At 36.6% G+C, this 20,457-nt stretch overlaps 1 protein-coding gene across 3 annotated transcripts in view; it reads left to right on the top strand.

The window, feature by feature from the left end:
- The window catches only part of hs3st1l1 (heparan sulfate (glucosamine) 3-O-sulfotransferase 1-like1), a 50,277-nt gene that overhangs the window by 11,977 nt on the left and 17,843 nt on the right, over positions 1-20,457 (top strand). The window contains exon 2 of one of the 3 annotated variants that reach the window (XM_051918129.1): positions 14,989-15,088. The exons of the other annotated variants lie outside the window; for them this stretch is intronic. The gene's annotated coding sequence lies outside the window, so the exon portion shown is untranslated. The remainder of the gene's footprint in view (positions 1-14,988; positions 15,089-20,457) is intronic. 3 annotated transcript variants of the gene reach the window in all.

Genomic DNA, 20,457 nt, shown 5'->3' with positions numbered 1-20,457 from the left:
AAAAAGTATTCTAGTCGCTTTATAATATTAAGGTAGATCCACTGTAGTCACATGAACTGTTTTAAATATGTTTTAGTAGCTTTCTGGGCATTTGAAAGTGTTAATTGTCTTGCTGGCAATGGAGGCCTCACTGAGCCATCGGATTTCATCAAAAATATCTTAATTTCTGTTCCGAAGATGAATGAAGGTCTTATGGGTGTAGAACGACATGAGGGTGAGTAATTAATGACATTATTTTCATTTTTTGGGTGAACTAACCCTTTGATTGGTGATAAGCACTGAATTTACATAAAGTCATTATGCAGAAGTTACACAAAAATGATATGAATTTGGATAGCTGATGTGCTACTTTTGATCATTTTTCCTGTGACACGCTGTTTTAATGACAGCGAGGAGTGATAGGGGCACAATAATTCCTCTTTAAACTAAACCACAGATCTCATGTTATGACAAAATATTTTTAGCGAGAATGATGATCGGTGATGCACACTTCAACAGACACTGCTGGATTCGGTGGATTTTTTTATGGGTGTTTTGATATATTTATTCTAAAACATAACAAGGATATTGGATGATTTTTAGCAATGTAATGTGTATGGCACAAATGGCATTTATAGTCTGTATCAATATTTTCCACTGTCTTGTACCTTTGATGGTGTCACTTGGATGGGAATATGCATGGAAATGATATGCAGATGAGGTTATGCATAGTAAAACTGGGCGTTGTAAGCTCCATATATGGTAATTTCGGGGAGGAGACTGGGTGGAGATGCACCTACGCACAATCTTCTGCTGACTGGGATTTATAATGGGATTTTTGCGCAGGTTCTGGCATACGCATGGTTTTATAAATCTGAAAACTTTTGTGCGTACGTGCACTTTTAGGATGAAGTCTACGGAAAGTTTTATAAATGAGGCCCCTGGTCTTTAATAATGTTCTCAAAACATTAGCACAAAAAACATTATTTTTGAATGTTCAGAGAACATTTAGAAATAAGGTTTTTATAACTTAATGGGAACGTTAGAACATATTTTTGTTAGCTGGGTAGTAGTCATTTTTTGTTTGTTGTTTTGGCCTTGCCCATTCCTGAAGCTAACTTCCATACATTTGTTAAAAATTGTTGCATCTTTTGTGATTTATCTTGAGTATTGGAGCCAAATTAATTTAATATTACTTACTTACTCCAACTTAGATTGGCATAGGCATGACAGTGAGTCTTGACCCTTTGACAAATGATCATTTCTAAACTTTAAAAGTTTACTTTACTCTTGATTTTGTCATGTTTTTGAAGTATGCCCTGATTCTGCCTCTGTCCCCCAGAGTGGAATATATTAAGCTTTAATTTAGGACCTTATTTTAATTTAAATTTATTTCATTGAAATGAGACTCCGCACAAAGATCTTATTTTTTTGTCCTTAGAGATTTTAAGATAATGAAGGAGGTTGCTTGTCTGGCGCTTTGACAAGGTGATGTGTAAAGGACAGTCTGCGCTCACAAATATGATAGATATGAAATACCAACTGATGAAGGCCTCTGATAAAGGAGCCTCAAGCCTTTTATAAACGTTGCCCTTACGAAACAACCGTCAAAACATGCTGCAAATATCACAGGGTGGCGAAAGCATAAAAAGCATATTGATGTATATGATTGGCCAACCTTTCAGTAGTCAGAGTGCACGTTTTTAGAAATTGTTTCCTGCTTCATTTGCAGTCACAAATAGTGTGTCTAATGGTGATTCAGAGTAAACAAGAAGTAAATCATCCACGTTGGTCAGATTAAGCCATTAGCTCACCGGCTGGAGTTAAATGTAGAGAAATGACTCATTTAATGTCTGATTACCAAATAATAGAGTGCCATAAACAATGGCCGACACTCTGCACCAGATGCTAATTCACCTCGCATTCCCGAGATAACAGCCTCTATCTTCACGGATAGGCGCTTAACGTACGCAGACGTGGACAGTTTTTTATTAAAGCGTGCACAATACAGTCTGTTTTGTTATTAAAAGACTTTTCTTTCTCGAGATGCGTCTTCATTATACTCGAGCAGGCTTCGTGCAGATAACGCTGCCTCATTTGCTCACAAACCCCTCAATTTTCCCACAGACGATAATGCAGCATCTTTCTTGCAGCCACTCGTATGACAAGAGCACACCGTCTCCGATGTGCTCGCTGGATTACAAAGGTTAATCATCAATTTGAGGCTTATTATGGCAAAATAGTAGCAAGACTACTCGAAACAGAATTGAAGCTGCCGGTAGATGGAACAGATATAATCGACCGGGCTGAGAACACACAGTCCAGTGTAAATTGAAGTCCCTGTTGCATGATGATTAGAAGGTGTTTGATGGCTTAAACACATCTCTGTTGGATCATTGAAAATACACAGAGCAATCACGAGTCACTGGGCCGTATTGATCGCGTTTTACTCCGACAGGAAGGACTCTGGTGAATTCTGTAGTAGCTTGGCAGAGAGAGCAGCACAGTGGGATTGAATCTTAGATTCTTGAAGATGATAACCACTATTACTAATGCCATTATTCAGGTTTAATTTAATGAACTGCATACATTTTATTCAGTTCTTAGAATGTGTTTTTTACTATTTTCTGGTGCTCCTATGTGAGTTTCTTGTTGGTGGTGTTTGCTGTCAGCACCAATCAGAGCATCTTAGAGATAAGCCCTGGCAACACCATAGTAACCACATAACAACGTTCGAAACACCACTCAGAACATCTTAGAGTTAAGCCCTGGCAACACCATAGTAACCACTTAGCAACGTTCTAAACACTACTCAGGAGATCTTTGTAACTGAAAAGCCTTGACAACATATAGCAACCACTTAGCAACGTTCTAAATACTACTCAAGACAGCTTAGTAACTGAAGAGGAAAGCCCTGGCAACACCATAGCAACCACTCAGCAACATTCTAAACACAACTCAGGACATCTCAGTAACTGAATCGATAAGCCCTGGCAACAGCATAGCAACCACATGGCAACATTCTAAACACCACTCAGGACAGCTTAGTAACTGAAGAGGTAAGCCCTGGCAACACCATAGCAACCACTTAGAAACGTTCTAAACACCACTGAGGAGATCTTAGTAACTGAAAAGCCTTGGCAACACCATAGCAACCACTTAGCAATGTTCTAAACACTACTCAGGACAGCTTAGTAACTGAATCGGTAAGCCCTGGAAACACCATAGTAACCACATAGCAACATTCTAAACACCACTCAGGAGATCTTAGTAACTGAAAAGTCTTGGCAACACCATAGTAACCACATAGCAACATTCTAAACACCACTCAGGACAGCTTAGTACAACAATTTGAACACCACTCAGAACCCCTTAATAACTAAATATCTACGCCCTGGCAACCACATAGCAACATCCTAGCAACATGGTGACAATGAACATCATCACATTATCTTCAGAAAACTCTACTGAAAAGACCGGCTTAGACCAGTGTGAATTTCCATGTTGGTTAATGCTGTTCAGTGATGATTGAGAACACATGCTGGTCTTTTCAACAGGGAATGTGCTTTACATTTATTTCCTCCACTGTGACTCGCGGTGCATTCAGGCTTTACATTTGATCAGTATGTGCGTGTTTTCTGTGAATCAAACCCATGACCTTGACATTAGTGCCGTGCTCTTATGAATAACTTATATATTTTGTGTCCAGTCATACGTTGCAAAGCCTCAATGCATCTGCTGCGTGTAAATAGTTTCACATCATCATCTGCTTTGCGTTTCATTTCCTCAGTCCGCACAAAGTGGCCAATGTAAGCGCTTACTCATGGAAATGTAGTGGTTTAATCTGATGGATGTCAGTGACAGAGTTAGCATTATGAAGAGACCTCAGCTGGAGGCAGACGTTTGCTTTGCACATGAGCACCTGTGTTCATTACATAAGAGTCTGAACCATTTTATCAAAGAGCCTTATGGAAAGTGGATGCAGCTGTTTGCCGCCCGTCTTCCTTCGCTGAGCTCTATCCGCGCACAAGACCTCTTACAGTGATTTTCAGTCACATTTTCCACAGCGTGGCTCTCAGCAAGGCACTTGAAAAGAGCTTTTGAAGTAAGTATGTGTGTGGCACAGTGTCACTTTCTAGATAATTCTAATTCAGGTGAAGTAGAGCTTTGTTTTATGCCATGCATTGTTGGTCACAGCGTATGTCTTTCCTCGTATTGCTTTCTAGCTGGTTTAGTTATTGTTTCTTCAGGATGTTGCTAATAAAGCAAAGGTTTAGCAGGTTCACTAAGGATGCAAAGTGCAAGTGATGTTCTTCCTCGTTTTTTAATTCAAGACAACTTGAGATGCAAAATGGCATACGATAGTTTTTTTTCTAAAAAATGAATCAAAATTAAGTGAGTTTAAACATAAAACAAGTTTAAACTTATTTTTCTGACCCCATTAGCAGATATTTTTACATTTATTTTTACATTTTCAGAAAACAAAGCTTCCCATACTATGTTATTTTGCATCTCAAGAAAATGTATCTTGATTTAAAAATGATTTTAAAAATTCTTCTTTTTTTTGTTGGAGTGAGACGATTAAAATGTACTTTGTCCAGTTATTTCTGGTAGATACAGTAACATAACTATTTGGGAGAAAATTGTCTTTTTACTTTGATGGCCGTTTAAAAGTAGCCCCGTGTTCTGGCTGAATAACATTTTTTGCAAGCAAAATATAAAGCACAAATATCAGATAATAAACATTTACCAGATTTCTTCGGAATTTAAAAGTCAAGACATTGTGTCAAATGAAATATAGTTCAACTTTAAAAAACACCACAACAACTTTAAAAAAGACCAGATTATGTTCAATCCAGTTATAAATGAAAGACCTAAGCATTGTTTTCATTTTGAAAATAGAACTAACCAGACTGTATATAAGATGTCGAATTTGTCACACAAGACTAACCCATGCATATTTATTGAAATTGAAAGGGGAAGATTTGCCTTTATGTGATTTTTATAAGTCTTCCTTGACTGTAAAGCATATTTTATTGCAATGTCCTGCTTTAAATGATATAAGGCGACATCTTTATTCAGAAAGTACATTAATGGACATTTTTAAAAGGCTACTCCTGGGGAAATATTAGAAATTTTATCAAATATCAAATTGAAAGATTTTCTATAACTGTTATTATTTTTATTTATTTTATATTTTTGTTTTGTTTAGGGAGATAATATTGTCAAATAAAGTTAAACGTATACAATTAATTGAGATATTATTGTTATTTTGATTATTTTAAATTTTATTGCTCTTGAGTTTGCCATGAATACAGCCTTTGATGCTGATATGGCGTTAAATGATAAATAAACCAGATTCCGTTCTGTTGAGCTCCCGTCCATGCGTGTATAATCGATGTCTAGCATAATTTTGCACATCCTCGGTCTTGACATCAGAACGTAAACAGAAAGCTGATCAAGGTGTTTACATGCAAAGCAAAATTGGGGTAACATCTAGCGGTAGGATTCGTTTAAACCGTTTATGACCTTTCCCTGATAAAAGAAAAGCGTTTAAGGTGTTTACACGACTTTGCACTTTGTCAGTCTCATAACTATTCCATTCGAAACCTCTACTAAAGTGAATATACTGAAGTGTATTCATTTTGAAGCTAGCCTAGTGCAGTAAGCAGTGGCATTTGGCACAATGGATCCATGTTGTGTTTGAAGTGCCTGCAGTATAATGATATTTGAACTGAGATGTGTGCGCTGGCCTATTTATCCTGTCAGAGTCTGACTGATGAAGTCTTTGGGTGGAACTGCTGCTTCTCCGAGTCTAATAGTTCAGAAAGTGAGCTGCTGTCGCAGAGGTTGCCGGTTTAATTCCATGGACGGGTGACCCAGGAACTGGAGAGCTCCTGAGATCAAAATCACCTGCTCGATCACTGCCGGCCCTCGTGCAAAATGCTTAACTACAGGATTTTAAAAAACGGGTACTGTTTTTGGCACGTTGGTTTGCATGTAGATGGGTTTTGATCATTATGAAATGTTTTGAAGTGGATTGATTAAAGGGTCTATATTTAAGAATTTTCATGTATTAATCACTTTTTTATTGCCAATGTGTGAACAGATTGTAACGAAACTTAAAAAATTAGACTTTTCCCGACTTCCTAGGTTGCCTATATATGAAAGCCTGTAGACTGATTTTTATGTAAAGGACTCAAGACGTTTTTGCTGGAAAAATCAAAAAGATTCTGTTCTATGACGCATGAAATGAATGCTTATACAGTGTTAAGGATAATGCCGAAAGAACCATTCTGTACAGTAATGTCAATGTGTCATGCAAAGACTAGCGATTAATTCAAAGTATGGTCTCACATAGTCAGATCTATATAGTCTACAGTCTCAAATATACTTATAATCAAACTATCATAACAGTGTAATTTTAATTACCTCATCTGTCGACATAATACCGGTGTAGAGCTGCACGATTCAGGATAAATTGAAAATCAAAATTTTTTTTTCACGATTCTGAACAGACAACTAATCAAAATAACATGTATGCTAATTTATTAGAGGTTCTGACAAAATGTTAATTGCTGCAGTCTATTTAAAATGTTTAATTAATTTGAATGAATTATTCAAAAAAAAAAAATCAGTTTGAATGAATGAGTCAATGATGCACTCATAAATACTTCACTTGTTTCATTACTGGATGAATCAGGGTTTTTGAATGAATCTTTTGAATGAATGATTCAATGACTCACTCATGAATACTTCACTTGTTTCATTACTAAATGAATCAGGGTTCCTGAACAAATCTCTTGAATGAATGATTCAATGACTCACTCATACATACTTGACTTGTTTAATTAATGGATGAATCAGGGTTTTTGAACAAATCTCTTGAATGAATGATTCAATGACTCACTTATAAATACTTCAATTGTTTCATTACTGGATGAATCAGCGTTTTTGAACAAATCTCTTGAATGAATGATTCACTGACTCATTCATAAATACTTAGGCTTGTTCGAGATGCATCGGCACTGCGCAGACCAATCGGCATATGACATCAAAGTACCGCGAGAGCGATTCAAAATCATAAGGAGTATTATGCTCTCCAATCGCTCTTGCGGTACTTTGATGTCATACGCTGATCGGTCTGCGCAGCGCTGATGCATCTCGAACAAGCCTCTCGTTTCATTCCTGAATGAATCAGGGTTTTTGAATGAATCTCTTGAATGAATGATCCAATGACTCACTCATAAATACGTCACTTGTTTTATCTTTTGAATGAATGATTCAATGACAAATACATTTTAACAGTCACTTGTCGCCACCTAAAGATGTAATCGATACAGTCGATATATGAAGCGTCAAGTTACTTTAAGAAGGTGATTTACTCTATTTTTTCTCACCGCTGTCATTTTTGTTGTGTGTTTACTTTGTTATTGAGAGGAAAGCACACATCACATATTTATTTACATATTCATCTAAACGTCGCTCTCAGCAGCATGGACAATGTTAGGATGTTCGTTAAAAGTATATCGCTGCAAAGTTATTTCCAACTTGTGTATATCGGGGCATTGAATCACATTCAGTTGTACGTTACATGTGCACGAGTACGAGCACAAGCAGTAAGTTGCTAGCTGCAGTTCACTTAACGGCCACTGGTGTCGCTAATGACAAGATGTCTGAATTCTACATATTGAATTCTCCCTTTAATGCTGTGGTTTCCAACTACTGCTAAACTAATTAGGCCTCAAGAGGTGATGAATTCATGATCATTTGTGGAATTAGATGATCACATGCACTCTGCTATATGTCTATGTGGTTAAGATGTTGAAAATTTTTCCTTGGTTTTGATTCTTTAGCTTCAGCTTTGACAGATAAATGACATATCGAGGTTCTGACGGTCTCTGTGAAAGCGCACTGATGGGAGTAGCGGGTCAGTGACTCGTATCAGTCCAGTCCTGAATCCTAATCACTCAACTTTGTCATTTTTATGTACCTGCTGTTCCTGTAGAGCAAAGCAAATAATAGAAGTCCAGTCTGTTCTCTGATTCACTCAAGATTATTGCTAATGGGTTTGTGTCTCTGTCTCTCTTTACTTCTCCAGCTCTACCTAAAGATGCCTGTGTCTTTACAGTTATAGCTCCTCTTTGCGGATTAAAGGTTACAGTCGTTTCTTTGTGCAGCAGTGCTTTTACTGTATATCATACTTAAATGTCAGAATCATACATGGGGCTTTCTCTTGAAATAGTGCTGTTTGTGTGTCTCCTCATGATTTACTAAATCTTTTGTTATTTTATTTAACACATGGAGGAAAATACAAGTGTTTCAGATCTCAGGCCTTCTTATCAGTCATTTCTGGTGCTGTTTAAATAGCAATACATGTTCTGTATTAGGTTATGATATGACACCAGTACTTCACCTCTGAATTGGAGTTGCACACTACTTTTAAAGGTCATCACTGAGAATAGAAAAACAAATGAAGACGTTTTTGAGGAAGGAGCTATGAGTAAAGCTAAATGTCATCATCTTTAAGGCCACCACAAATGGGATGGCTATAGTACATCATCTCAAACCCAAGGGCTTCTATAGAACTACACAATGAGTCACTCCACATCTGAAGTGGTCCAAGATAACAAGAGGTTGTTTGTCTATAATACAGCTATTGGCAGTTTGATGGAAAGTGTCATTGTGGTGTATTCGCAGCAGATGTCTGGCTTGAAACGTGTCCTCTCTACAGCAATCAGTAAAGACCCAGAATCCACCGCCGCTAATTTGCGACAGCTGAGTCGGGATGATTACGGTATTTGGGTTTTGGAGGTCAGTCTATTCAATCACAGACCGCAACTTCCCTCCATCGCTAAAAAATAAGGAATTAATGAGCACTTCTCCGCTCTGTTCACTCCCAGACTCTGTCTGTGTTTCTTTCTGTGTCTGTAGTTAGTGGACTTATCAGTGATTGTTGAAAATTGTTTCTACAGCTAATTAAAAGCAGTCCAGGTTACTTCATATCCGAGCCGATGAGCCGCTTGAGCGAATCAGCAGATTCGTGAAATGTCCTCACTGTTGCTTTTCATGATTTGGGGTTTTGAAGGAATGTTTTGGGTTTAAAACAACTTAAACCAAATGTTTAGAATCTGTGATATGCTGTTCTCAGCATAAATAGTTTTGTCTCCTTCCTCATTCTGTAAAAACAAGCAAAGATCATCATGTTTTCTAGTAATGCACTTACAATGGACATTTTGAAAGAGAACTTCTTTTTATCCCAGACAGTTTTGTTTTAGTATCGTTTATGCACTATTATAGTATTTATTAATTTAATTTTATATTTACTCAATGTAGTGTATTTCAGATATTTGTCTTAATGATATAATGTATCATATTATAAAACAAATTTGTTTAATAATTAAAAATATTAAAACTGCAATATAAAAATATTATATAAAAAATTATATAATAATTATAACTTTTTATTAATTTTGAAAGGTTTTTTAATTATATATATATATATATATATATATATATATATACGCCTGCCTTTACGTGCACATGAACTTTAATGACATCCCATTCTTAATCTGTAGGGTTTAATATGGAGTTGGCCCACCCTTTGCAGCTATAACAGCCTCAACTCTTCTGGGAAGGCTTTCCACAAGGTTTAGGAGTGTGTTTATGGGAATTTTTGACCATTCTTCTATAAGCACATTTGTGAGGTCAGGCACTGATGTTGGCGAGAAGGCCTGGCTCGCAAGTCTCCGCTCTAATTCATCCCAAAGGTGTTCTATCGGGTTGAGGTCAGACCAGTCAAGTTCCTCCACACCAAACTCGCTCATCTTTATGGACCTTGCTTTGTGCACTGGTGCGCAGTCATGTTGGAACAGGAAGGGGCCATCCCCAAACTGTTCCCACAAAGTTGGGATCATGAAATTGTCCAAAATGTCTTGTTATGCTGAAGCATTAAGAGTTCCTTTCACTGGAACTAAGGGGCCAAGCCCAACCCCTGAAAGACAACCTCACACCATAAACCCCCTCCACCAAACTTTACACTTGGCACAATGCAGTCAGGCAAGTACCGTTCTCCTGGCAGCCACCAAACCCAGACTCGTCTATCGGATTGCCAGACAGAGAAGCGTGATTCGTCACTCCAGCGAACACGTCTCCACTGCTCTAGAGTCCAGTGGCGGCGTGCTTTACACCACTGCATCCGACGCTTTGCATTGCACTTGGTGATATAAGGCAGCTGCTCGGCCATGGAAACCCATTCCATGAAGCTCTCTACGCACTGTTCCTGAGCTAATCTGAAGGCCACATGAAGTTTGGAGGTCTGTAGCTATTGGCTCTGCAGAAAGTTGGCGACTTCTGCGCACTGTGCGCCTCAGCATGCGCTGACCCCGCTCTGTGATTTTACGTGGCCTACCACTTAATGGCTGAGTTGCTGTTGTTCCCAATTGCTTTCACTTTGTTATGATACCACTAACAGTTGACCGTGGGATATTTAGTAGTGAGGAAATTTCACGAATGGACTTATTGCACAGGTGGCAACCTATCACGGTACCACGCTTGAATTCACTGAGCTCCTGAGAGCGACCCATATATACCTAATATAGTGTATATATATATATATATATATATATATAATTATTATTATATAATTGATTATAAAAATGTTTTTGTTTAATAATTACAAATATTACAACTACAATATAAAATATTAAAAATATATAATATTTATAACTTTTAAGTTTATATATATTTAATATATATATATATATTAAAGAAAATATTAAAACTTTTAAAGTTATATATATATATATAGTTATTATTATATAATTTATTGTAAAAATGTTTTTGTTTAATAATTAAAAATATTAAAACTACAATATAAAAATATTATATAATATTAATAACTTTTTAATTAATTTTATAAATTATATATATATTTTTTCAGTTTTATTTTTTATTTCAGTTTTAGTAATTTTAGTACTTCAGCTCTTATTTCAGTTAGTTGTCTACAGTTCTAATTTTAAATTTTTTATGTTTAAGTTTTTCATCTAATATTTAGATTTTATTTCATTCCTGCTTTGTTACAATTACAATTAATAGTTTTGGTTTTATTTTAAGTTAACAATAACAACACAAACGTTCCCAGAGTGTTCCTTTAAATCTGAGCTCACGTCTTGTGAACCGTGTTTGTGTGCTGTGAACACAAAAAGTGTCGGTTTTAGTGTGTCGGTTCATGTCGCTTTTGTTTGAGGTCCAGCGGTCAAGAAGGAAACTATCCCGAGATCATTTGGTCTATCGATCGTCTGAGTCTGACAGGAAATGATCAATACGTTCTGCCAGATCAATTGTGGGGTTTTAAGTTTCTGCTCCCCTTCTGCTCTCTGCCTCGGTCCTGACGAAAACCTCATCAGATAGGATGAAATCAAGCCCGTCAGAAAGCGCTCATTTATATTTAACACAACTGCAGTGTTTAGCGGCAGGTATTAAGCGTTAATGTCTCCCCGGATGACACCGTGACGCAGTGAGCACAACCGGAGGAATGCGGTTCAGCAGATGGCTTTGTTTGGGCTCTTCTATCATGGCTGAGATGTCGACTCCACAAACTCCCCTAATTATCCATTCTGCTGCCGTGGGTGTGCGTCGTAAAAGTCGATGCTCGGGGAGGACAAGGAGTGATAAAAAGCGTTATTGGGAAGGCAACCTCTCTGGCTCTTATCTCCCATAAACACTTCTCTGTGTTTTACAGGGCCGGGGAGGCAGTGCACGCTGCTCCGAGCCGAAGGGGGTACGGCCTTTATGATTTATTCATAAGATCAGTGGAACAAGTGCAGAAGATGAAAGTCATGGGAAGAGAAGTTTGTTGTCTGATAAGCCCTTGTTATGGTGATAAGGCCTCTTTTCTTTTTGCCTTTTTAAAGTTGAAGAGCCATCGGCACTTCCTGCACGGTCCATTTCGCGGTTCACGGTCCATTTCGCTCTGGTGTCATGATATCGTTTTGATGTAGGTGGAGCTGAATTATTTCTGCAGAGTTTTTGCTTTTAGCTTTTCGGGGGTTAATGAATGAGCTTTATTTTGCTCGCCTAGTAAAATGTGATAATGATATGAGTCTCACGAGGTGAATCGCTCCAGAACATGCCTGACTCATATTTCACTCCAAAATCACAAGAAGGAAATATGAAATTATGTTTTGCACAAAGATAATGAAGCTTTTTTTTCTGGACCATTAAGATCTTTTTAATTGTGTTTTGCTTTTTCGTGACAATTAACCCACTTTTGCTCATTTGTCATGGCCATAACGTGAAAACATGATAAATTAAGTCAACGTGAATTGATTGTGAATGTGGTGTAAATATGGGGGAATACGGTTTATTAAACATAATGTGTAAGAAAAAAAAACAAATATATATATATATAATTTATTTTATTAAAATGTGTTTATTTTTGTTTAATAATTAAAATATTGATAATATATATATATATATATATACTATTTCTATTAATTTTTTTGTTACACAATTTTTGTTTTCTATAACAGAGATTTATCTATCTATACTAATAAATGTATTTATTGGCATTTATTATATATTTGTTTATTTTGTTAAATAAGTAAAATTATTAAAACTATAATATTATAATGAAATATATTTTATATAATATTTATAAATATATTTATTACATTATTGTACGATTTATATAATAAGATATTTATGCTGTGTATTGGCTTTATGTATGTATGTGTATATATATAGTATAATATTTTAGCACTGAAATATGTAATGTTTTCGTGCGATAGGCTCATGATCTCCGTCATTCATTTAGTGATGAATGAACACATGCTTTTCTTCCAATTTGATTTTGAATAGAAACTTCATTGTTGATTTGAATCTTATTTGAATTCTGCCATGATGAATTTGAATGTAAAGTGTTGGACACATATCCGCATCAGCAGGCTTTGTGAGCTCGAGTAAGAGAGTCGTTTTGGAGTGGGTGTGTTTTGCTGAGAGATCTTCATCTCTGTGAGGATCAACGGCCTGACTCTCTCAAATCTCTTTTCGTCAAGGGACGTCGCTGATGCTTTCCAGGCATTTATGCAAATGTGCAACAGCCACAGCAGACTGTACTCGACACACCTCCTCATACTGTCGCTCTCTCTCTTGTTTTGTCAGCTACTATTAGAATTTCTGCTTTTACTCCACTCTCGTATTCTCCATCTGGCCTTATTCCGTTCTTTATTAGGTGTGTTTGCTAAGGCATGCATTACGCTGACTGTTGCTCATACTGAAGGGATAATTTAAAACCCTTACTGTAAGTATTAAACTTCAGTGTGTAACTAATCCCACATAGTTTGTGGTACAGACATGCAAGATACCTCAAATTATGAGGCTTGTTGTGGTGATGTGGACTATTGTGCTATGTAAGTCATCCGACTTACAACATTTCCCTGGTGGACAATAAAACAGGTAGAAAAATATCCCACGGACTAGCATTGCAAAAGTGACCCGAGACATATAGAGACCAAAAGATCACAGAGACTTGAGGGTGCTGGAGAGAAAGAGATGCTTTTCACATGGGGTAGTAAGAAATCACCAAGAAACTGCACAGAACACTTGACAACCACATATCAACATCCTAGCAATCACCCAACACCCTAGCAACCACATAGCAACACCCTGGCAACCACCCAGATCACCGTAGCAACACCCTGGCAATCATCCACATCAGCACAGCAATCACATAGCAATGCCATGGCAACCAATTCTGAATAGACAACTAAACAAAATCTATTTAAAAATATTTCATTTAAATAAAATAAAAAAATGGTTGAGTAGATGATTTAATGACTCACTCATAAAGACTTCACTTGTTTCATCACTGGATGAATCAGCGTTTTTGAACGAATCTCTTGAATGAATGATTCGATGACAAATACATTTTTTAACAGTCACTTTTCGCCACCTAGTGGTGCAACAATGTAATTGATACAATATTTGAAGCGTCAATTTTGAAAAGGTAATTTACTCTATTTTGATCACTTCCGTAGACATCAGTGTTTATATAAACTTTTATCCCAGTACTTCTGTGATAATCTGAATTATTGTTGAATATTATTTCAACTGTGATGTTGAAAAGACTGTTTGTGAAGTTGTTTCATACTTATACATGACAACTGCTCTCTCTGGATCAGCGGCAACGCGAACGCAGATCTGAATGTTCGATGTGATCGTACTTATCAAAGGTTTAATAGACATAGCTGAAATACCCCACAGATCATTTATTATAGCTTGTTAATTTTGCCCCTATTTGGGTGTGAGCAAAAACACACCATTTTTGTGTGTGTCCCTTTAAATGCAATGAGCTGATGCTCCCGGCCCCCTTTCCAAAAGAGGGCGGAGCTTTAACAGCTTGCGCTTTAGTTGCTCAACAAAAACAAAGCTGGAGAATCTCAGGCATCCAAAATGAGGATTGTCAGTAACAGTGTTCAGCCTTACATTGTTCGAAATGGCAACAACACTCTACTACAACAACTCTTCCTCTTCTCTAAAGCAGCCCAACATGGCCTCACCCCCTTTGTTGTATGTTCTCGGGGCAGGGTTTATGTAAATTTTGGGTTAGTGATGTCACTAACCCTAGAAAAAGCTTGTTGTAGTCCCTACCAGCCGTTTGTTGTAGTCCTTAAAAAGCGATTTCTGTAAAAGAAAATATCTCCCTTTGCATTGAAATTTGAGTGCCGTAACTTTGCAGATGTGGTTTATGCTCAAACAGCAACATTACACACTAACTAAAGTTAAAAAAGTCAGACCCTTTTAATGATTAATTGTGCAGCTCTACAGCACACCATAGCAACGTCCTGACAACAACCCATAATACCCTAGCAACATTCTAAGATCCACTCAGAACACCACAGAAAGCTAAAGTAACAACATTCTCACAACATTCTAACATCACTTTTCTTGCTCTCTTTCTCTGTCTTTCTCTCTCATTCTTCATAACCTCAATATCACCTCCACCAGGAAGCAGAAGTGCAGCATCCCAGATCGTCATTATAGATAAGGCTGCTGGCTGAGATCTGCTTCACTCACAGGCGTAAAATTACAGTGAAGTCACGTGAAGGTTAGTTACTGCTCTGATGGCTCGCTCTCTCGGGACGTGAGGTGTCCCGGTAAACAGCGCTCAGTATCACTCAGATTTTGGTGTCGCTGCTACTTAAAAATTCTCTCTTACCTTCACACAAACACACACACACACACTGTTTTGTTCTGTTTTATTGTCATGGTGTTTTGGTTTCCTTGTTTGCCTGTCTGAGTTCCCTAGTTAGTTTCCCTGGTTATTTATTAGGTCCCACACCCATTCCGTTTGATTACTCTCCTCGTGTATTTAAGCCCTGTAGTTCCTTTGTCTGGTATCGTCAGTGTTAAAAGTGGTTGTGTTTATTGTTTCCTCCTGTGATCTCATGAGTTTTCTATGTGGATTTAATAAAGACTGTTTTTGTTATCTAATCCTTTCGTCACACGCTTAATACAACAACCAACCATGACACACACACACACACACACACACACACACACACACACACACACACACACACACTGTTTTGTTTTTGTTTGACATAGTGAAGTCAAGTGTTGATGATTGTTTGAAATAATGATTATCGTATTGTGCGTTTGAGCAGCATTAAAGGATTACTTCAATTTTAAACATTTACCAATAGTCTAATTCTAAATAATAGTAAGTAGCCATTTAGCAGACACTTGTATCCAAAATGACTTTCAACATAGGTTCAGTCTTCCAGTACATGGATAAACCCTTGAACCTACAGCTTATATATAATATTGTATAATTAAAATGTATACAATATAATCATGTATTGTTGTTATTATATTGTGTATAATTTATATTATACATTTTTTATAATATTAGCAATAATTATATTTTCTTAAAATATATAAGATATATTTATTATTATTAAGATACTTCATATTGTTATTATGATTATATATTTTATATTACATATTTATAATATAATTAATAAGTTTAATTTTATATTTTTTAAACAATATAATCTTTTTTTTATTATATATATATATATATATATTTGTATATTGTTTTATAATATAAAAATAGTATATATTTTTAGAAAATAATATACTATTCTTTATATTATAAATCAATATATATATATATATATATATATATATATATACAATAAAATAAAAATATATTGTTTAAAAAATATAAAATTAAAATATTATATTATTACTATTTTCTAAAAATATATTTTATAATGAATATTATCATTATATATCAACTATATAATGATATATTCATCATTATTATTATTCTTTACACACACACACACACACACACACATATATATATATATATTATTGTATTATATTCTATTATAATAATTTTATATATTTTTTTCTAATGTGTGTGTGTGTGTGTATATATATATATATATATATATATATATATATATATACAAAAATATATGTATTTATTAGTACTATTGTATATATTTTATATTACAAATAAGAATTTTATAATATATTGTATGTAATATTTTTCAATAAAAATAATGCAAAATACAGTTTTGTGGCATGAAACATTTATAGCGTATAGATTCTGTCACCACTTGCAGGTGTAACAAACTTAATTTGGTCTTTGCTCTCCCTCACAGCTCAAATATTGAATATATCCCCTCTCTTTTCCTCCAAGGTAAATCTTTGTTTACAGCCCTGATAAATTCAGAGTGTCTCCTCCCAGCTTTAGTGATGGATCCGTCCCATCACTTGGCAGTCAGCATCCCCACACAGACGGCTCTGTCTCTGCTCAGCCTTATCTGTAGCATTTACTAAGTACATATTTACGAGCACACAACTCCTGGTAGAATAGAGGTGGGTTTGTGAAGCCCGGCGCAGGATGCCTGAACAAACACAGGAGGCAGAAACTGGATTAGTGACACATTAATGCCTGTATCTGTGTGATCCCAGCTGCAGAGATGTGCACAATATCAAACAATCAGTCTCATGGGGACTCGGCTGCTCTTGAAGCAACACACAGTGAAAACGCATTCAACCTCCCCTAATACTGTGTGTTCAGTTAAGTGTAATTGCGTCCTCTGAGCAAATATTTTACACGTTTATACGACTTCATTTGCCAGTTGAAATTTTACGCTTTTAGTGTGCAATTGACTCTGGCAGCAGGAGACCTGATGGTGAATGTAAACACGGCACGTCTTCTCGTCGCGATATCTGCCGAAAACTTGTTTCTCTGTCTTTTGTCATTAAGTCTGTGTATTATCACCCTCATTAATGATCTGATGGGCCTCATCAAACATTCACACCCTCACAGCCATCTATCTGAAGAAGCTCTAGTTTTCATTCAATTAAGTCATTCATTCATTATGTATGTATATGTCTCGGGCTGAATGAGAAGGAGAAACTCAGGCTGAATAAAGAAGAGTTGAGTGACAAAATGAAGTTGAATGATAAGAAACGTCTGTTTAAGGAGTTGATGAGAATGCGGTGGTGTCTCAAAGGCTGCGAGATGCTAAATGTGCAATTACACAAACCTGAACGGCGCTAATCATTTTCTTCAGAACTTGAGCTAATTCAAAGACAAACTGTATTTTTACTTTTTCTGAAGATAATGCAAGCAGCGCTTGCCTAAGAAAAAATCTCCACAGATAGTAGAAAAGTGTGAATATATAAAATGATATAAAAATATATCAGTTAAACCATTTACCATTTATCTATTACCAGGCTAATTTTAGGTTGTTTATTTTAATAATTACATTAATAATGTTATTAAAATGATTATTGTTATCATCATTATATTCTAGTGATAACAGCACTTCTACCTTTTCACCGTTTGTATCACTCCGCTTGAAGCGACTGTCATGGCAGCCGAGCAAATCCACTGTGTTTTTTACAAATACTGCACTTGTACCACGAACTGTAGTTTTTTAGGTGAGAATATAGTTGTTTAGACCTGAATTATGTGACTCATATGTAATCATAGCGCCTATTTTACTATTTGTTTTGACGCTTTCGCAAATGCGAGCCGTTTGGTGCTCGTGTACCCGCCGAGAACAGCTTAATCTCGGCCAGTGCTTCGGGGATTTGCTGCTGTCTCTTATAGTGATTAAACATGAGATATAATTCATTTTGGGTACATAAAATGGACAATCTGTCAGGCTGTGTTCACGAAGGAAGACAAAGGAGAATAGGCCACACAGAAGTCGATCAGCCAGTCCTCATCCTCCGTAGTAGTGACTCCCTCATCTGCAGCTGTCGCTGGCTCACACCCCTGGTCAGACTTGCGGTAGGGCTGCACATCCGGGGCGAGGGTCAGCTCTGTCCTCTTTTCCTCGGGCTCTGGCTGACGCGTTGTGGCGGGTGCTGGTTCACCGTCTGCGGGGTGCACACGCGAGTTCTCCGCGGTCGAGGGTGTTGCTACGGGCTCTGGGTCTGGCTGTGTTCCAGATCGGGACGCAACGCTCTCCAGACACCGAATGACAGCTTCTCTCCAGTTCAGTCCAGTGGTGTCTGGGAGGTCGAGGTGTTGGTGGAATGTAGCCCCGATCCGGAACAAGGTCTTTAGGGTCTCGTCGTCCAGGGAGCTGGTGACGGCCAAACAAATAAAGTCCTTAGCAAACAAAAAAAGGTTATGGCTTTCCTGAGCCAGGGCGAGCATTATTGCCTTCTCGTCCTTTTCGGGCGGTTCGATCATCTGTCAGGCTGTGTTCATGAAGGAAGACGAAGGAGAACAGGTCAAGATCCAAATACACAAAGTTTAATAATTCCAAACGGGTAGTCAGGTAAAAGTAACACAACATATTATAACGGTGATCGGACAATGAACTGAACTGAAACAGGAACTGATATACAAACAGGGAGATTAACAAATGACGTGCAGCTGTGATGGTGGTTAGTGTCCATGGTGATAGATGAATGTGCGCAGGTAAGGAACAGGAGGGATGCTGGGAAATAGAGTGCTAGTGCTGATGACTGTGACACAATCTTTGGTCTTATTAATCTATTACTTGCTCCTGAGCAAATCAAATCAAAATAGCTCTTTGGCTGAACATAATTCAATCATGGACAGTGGTTCCATGTGATTGAAACAAGTAAAACCAAATAGAATCAACTATGTACAACTGGAATCAATGGTGTTCATTTAACTTGAATGAATGGTTTTAGTTTAACTTAAATAAATGGTTTTCATTTAAATTGACATTGAAATAATCATACAATTAATGCTTCCTCTTTAATCCTGTGACGTAACAAACTAAAATGAACTTTTCTTTACACATGTGATGTTTGGTGTTGGCAGTTCAGAAGTGATATGGTTTCATCCAGAGCTCTACCATAACGGTTGCTTTATTATTAAAGCAATTTGAATTCTTGTTAGCAAGTCTTCAACCCAAGCACAAGCTCCACACTTTACCACAATGGTAACCCCCAAAACCACTAACATAACACAAACTTTTAAATACCAATAGAACATTGAACATTAACAAGTCTCTCCATTTTCTCATCTTGCTTAAAAATGCATAGAAAAACACTTTATTTCAACATTTACTCTCCCAATTCAACCCCAAAAAGCATGATGGGAAGTGAAAATCCTGTTTGATTGGGTTAATTGATTTAAACATGTTATTTCTAAATGAAAACATCAAGTTAAGTCAAAGAGTAACCGTTTCAAATCAATTTAACATGAAGCAATCACATTTCAATCAAAATAAATTGTTTAAATAAAGTGAACAGCATCAAAAAAGCATTTTCATTTTTTTTTTTTTTTTTTTTTGTGGGCTATGTCAAGTATGGGCTGTGTTAAATGTAATAATTTAATATTAAGGCTATATTTAACATATCCTGTAGAGCACTGCTTTTGTATGTTTGACTGAATTGTACAATTGTGTTTATTTCCTATTGTCATTTATAATGGCTATTGTTGTTAATTTAAATATTGTTGTTCAATAAATATTAGCGCTGTTAACTGTAAAAAAGACAAATACAAAGATCGATTTCCTCAGCGGACATTCAAACAGATTTTTATAATGGATATAATATTGTGGACATCGACCTGAAGAATGAATGTTATATCAGACACAGGTAATGCTCGCTCAGGCGATCTCTCTCTCTCTCTCTCTCTCTCTCTCTCTCTCTCTCTCTGTTTCTCAATACTGTACAAAATACAGTGAGTTTCAATGAAGCGACTCAACATTCCTTCGTTACTAGTTCTAAAGTGACGTTTTAGAATTAGTAATGGAGGCTTGGTCAAACTGTCAACTTGAGATTTGAATCCGTGGCGGAAGGAAGTAGTTCTACACAAAAGAGGGTTTTTAAAGACACTCCGTTGTTATTTCTTATTTATTTACACACTCGTGCCATTGAACTGTTGTATAAATGCAATATCACACTCGTAACCGTGCGATATGGCTGTATATCAGCATGCTGTGATTGCTATACGAA

Source organism: Ctenopharyngodon idella, chromosome 13 (assembly GCF_019924925.1).
Source record: "Ctenopharyngodon idella isolate HZGC_01 chromosome 13, HZGC01, whole genome shotgun sequence".
In the NCBI taxonomy this organism is placed as follows: Eukaryota; Metazoa; Chordata; class Actinopteri; order Cypriniformes; family Xenocyprididae; genus Ctenopharyngodon; species Ctenopharyngodon idella.
This window is presented reverse-complemented; position numbering and strand designations above follow the sequence as displayed.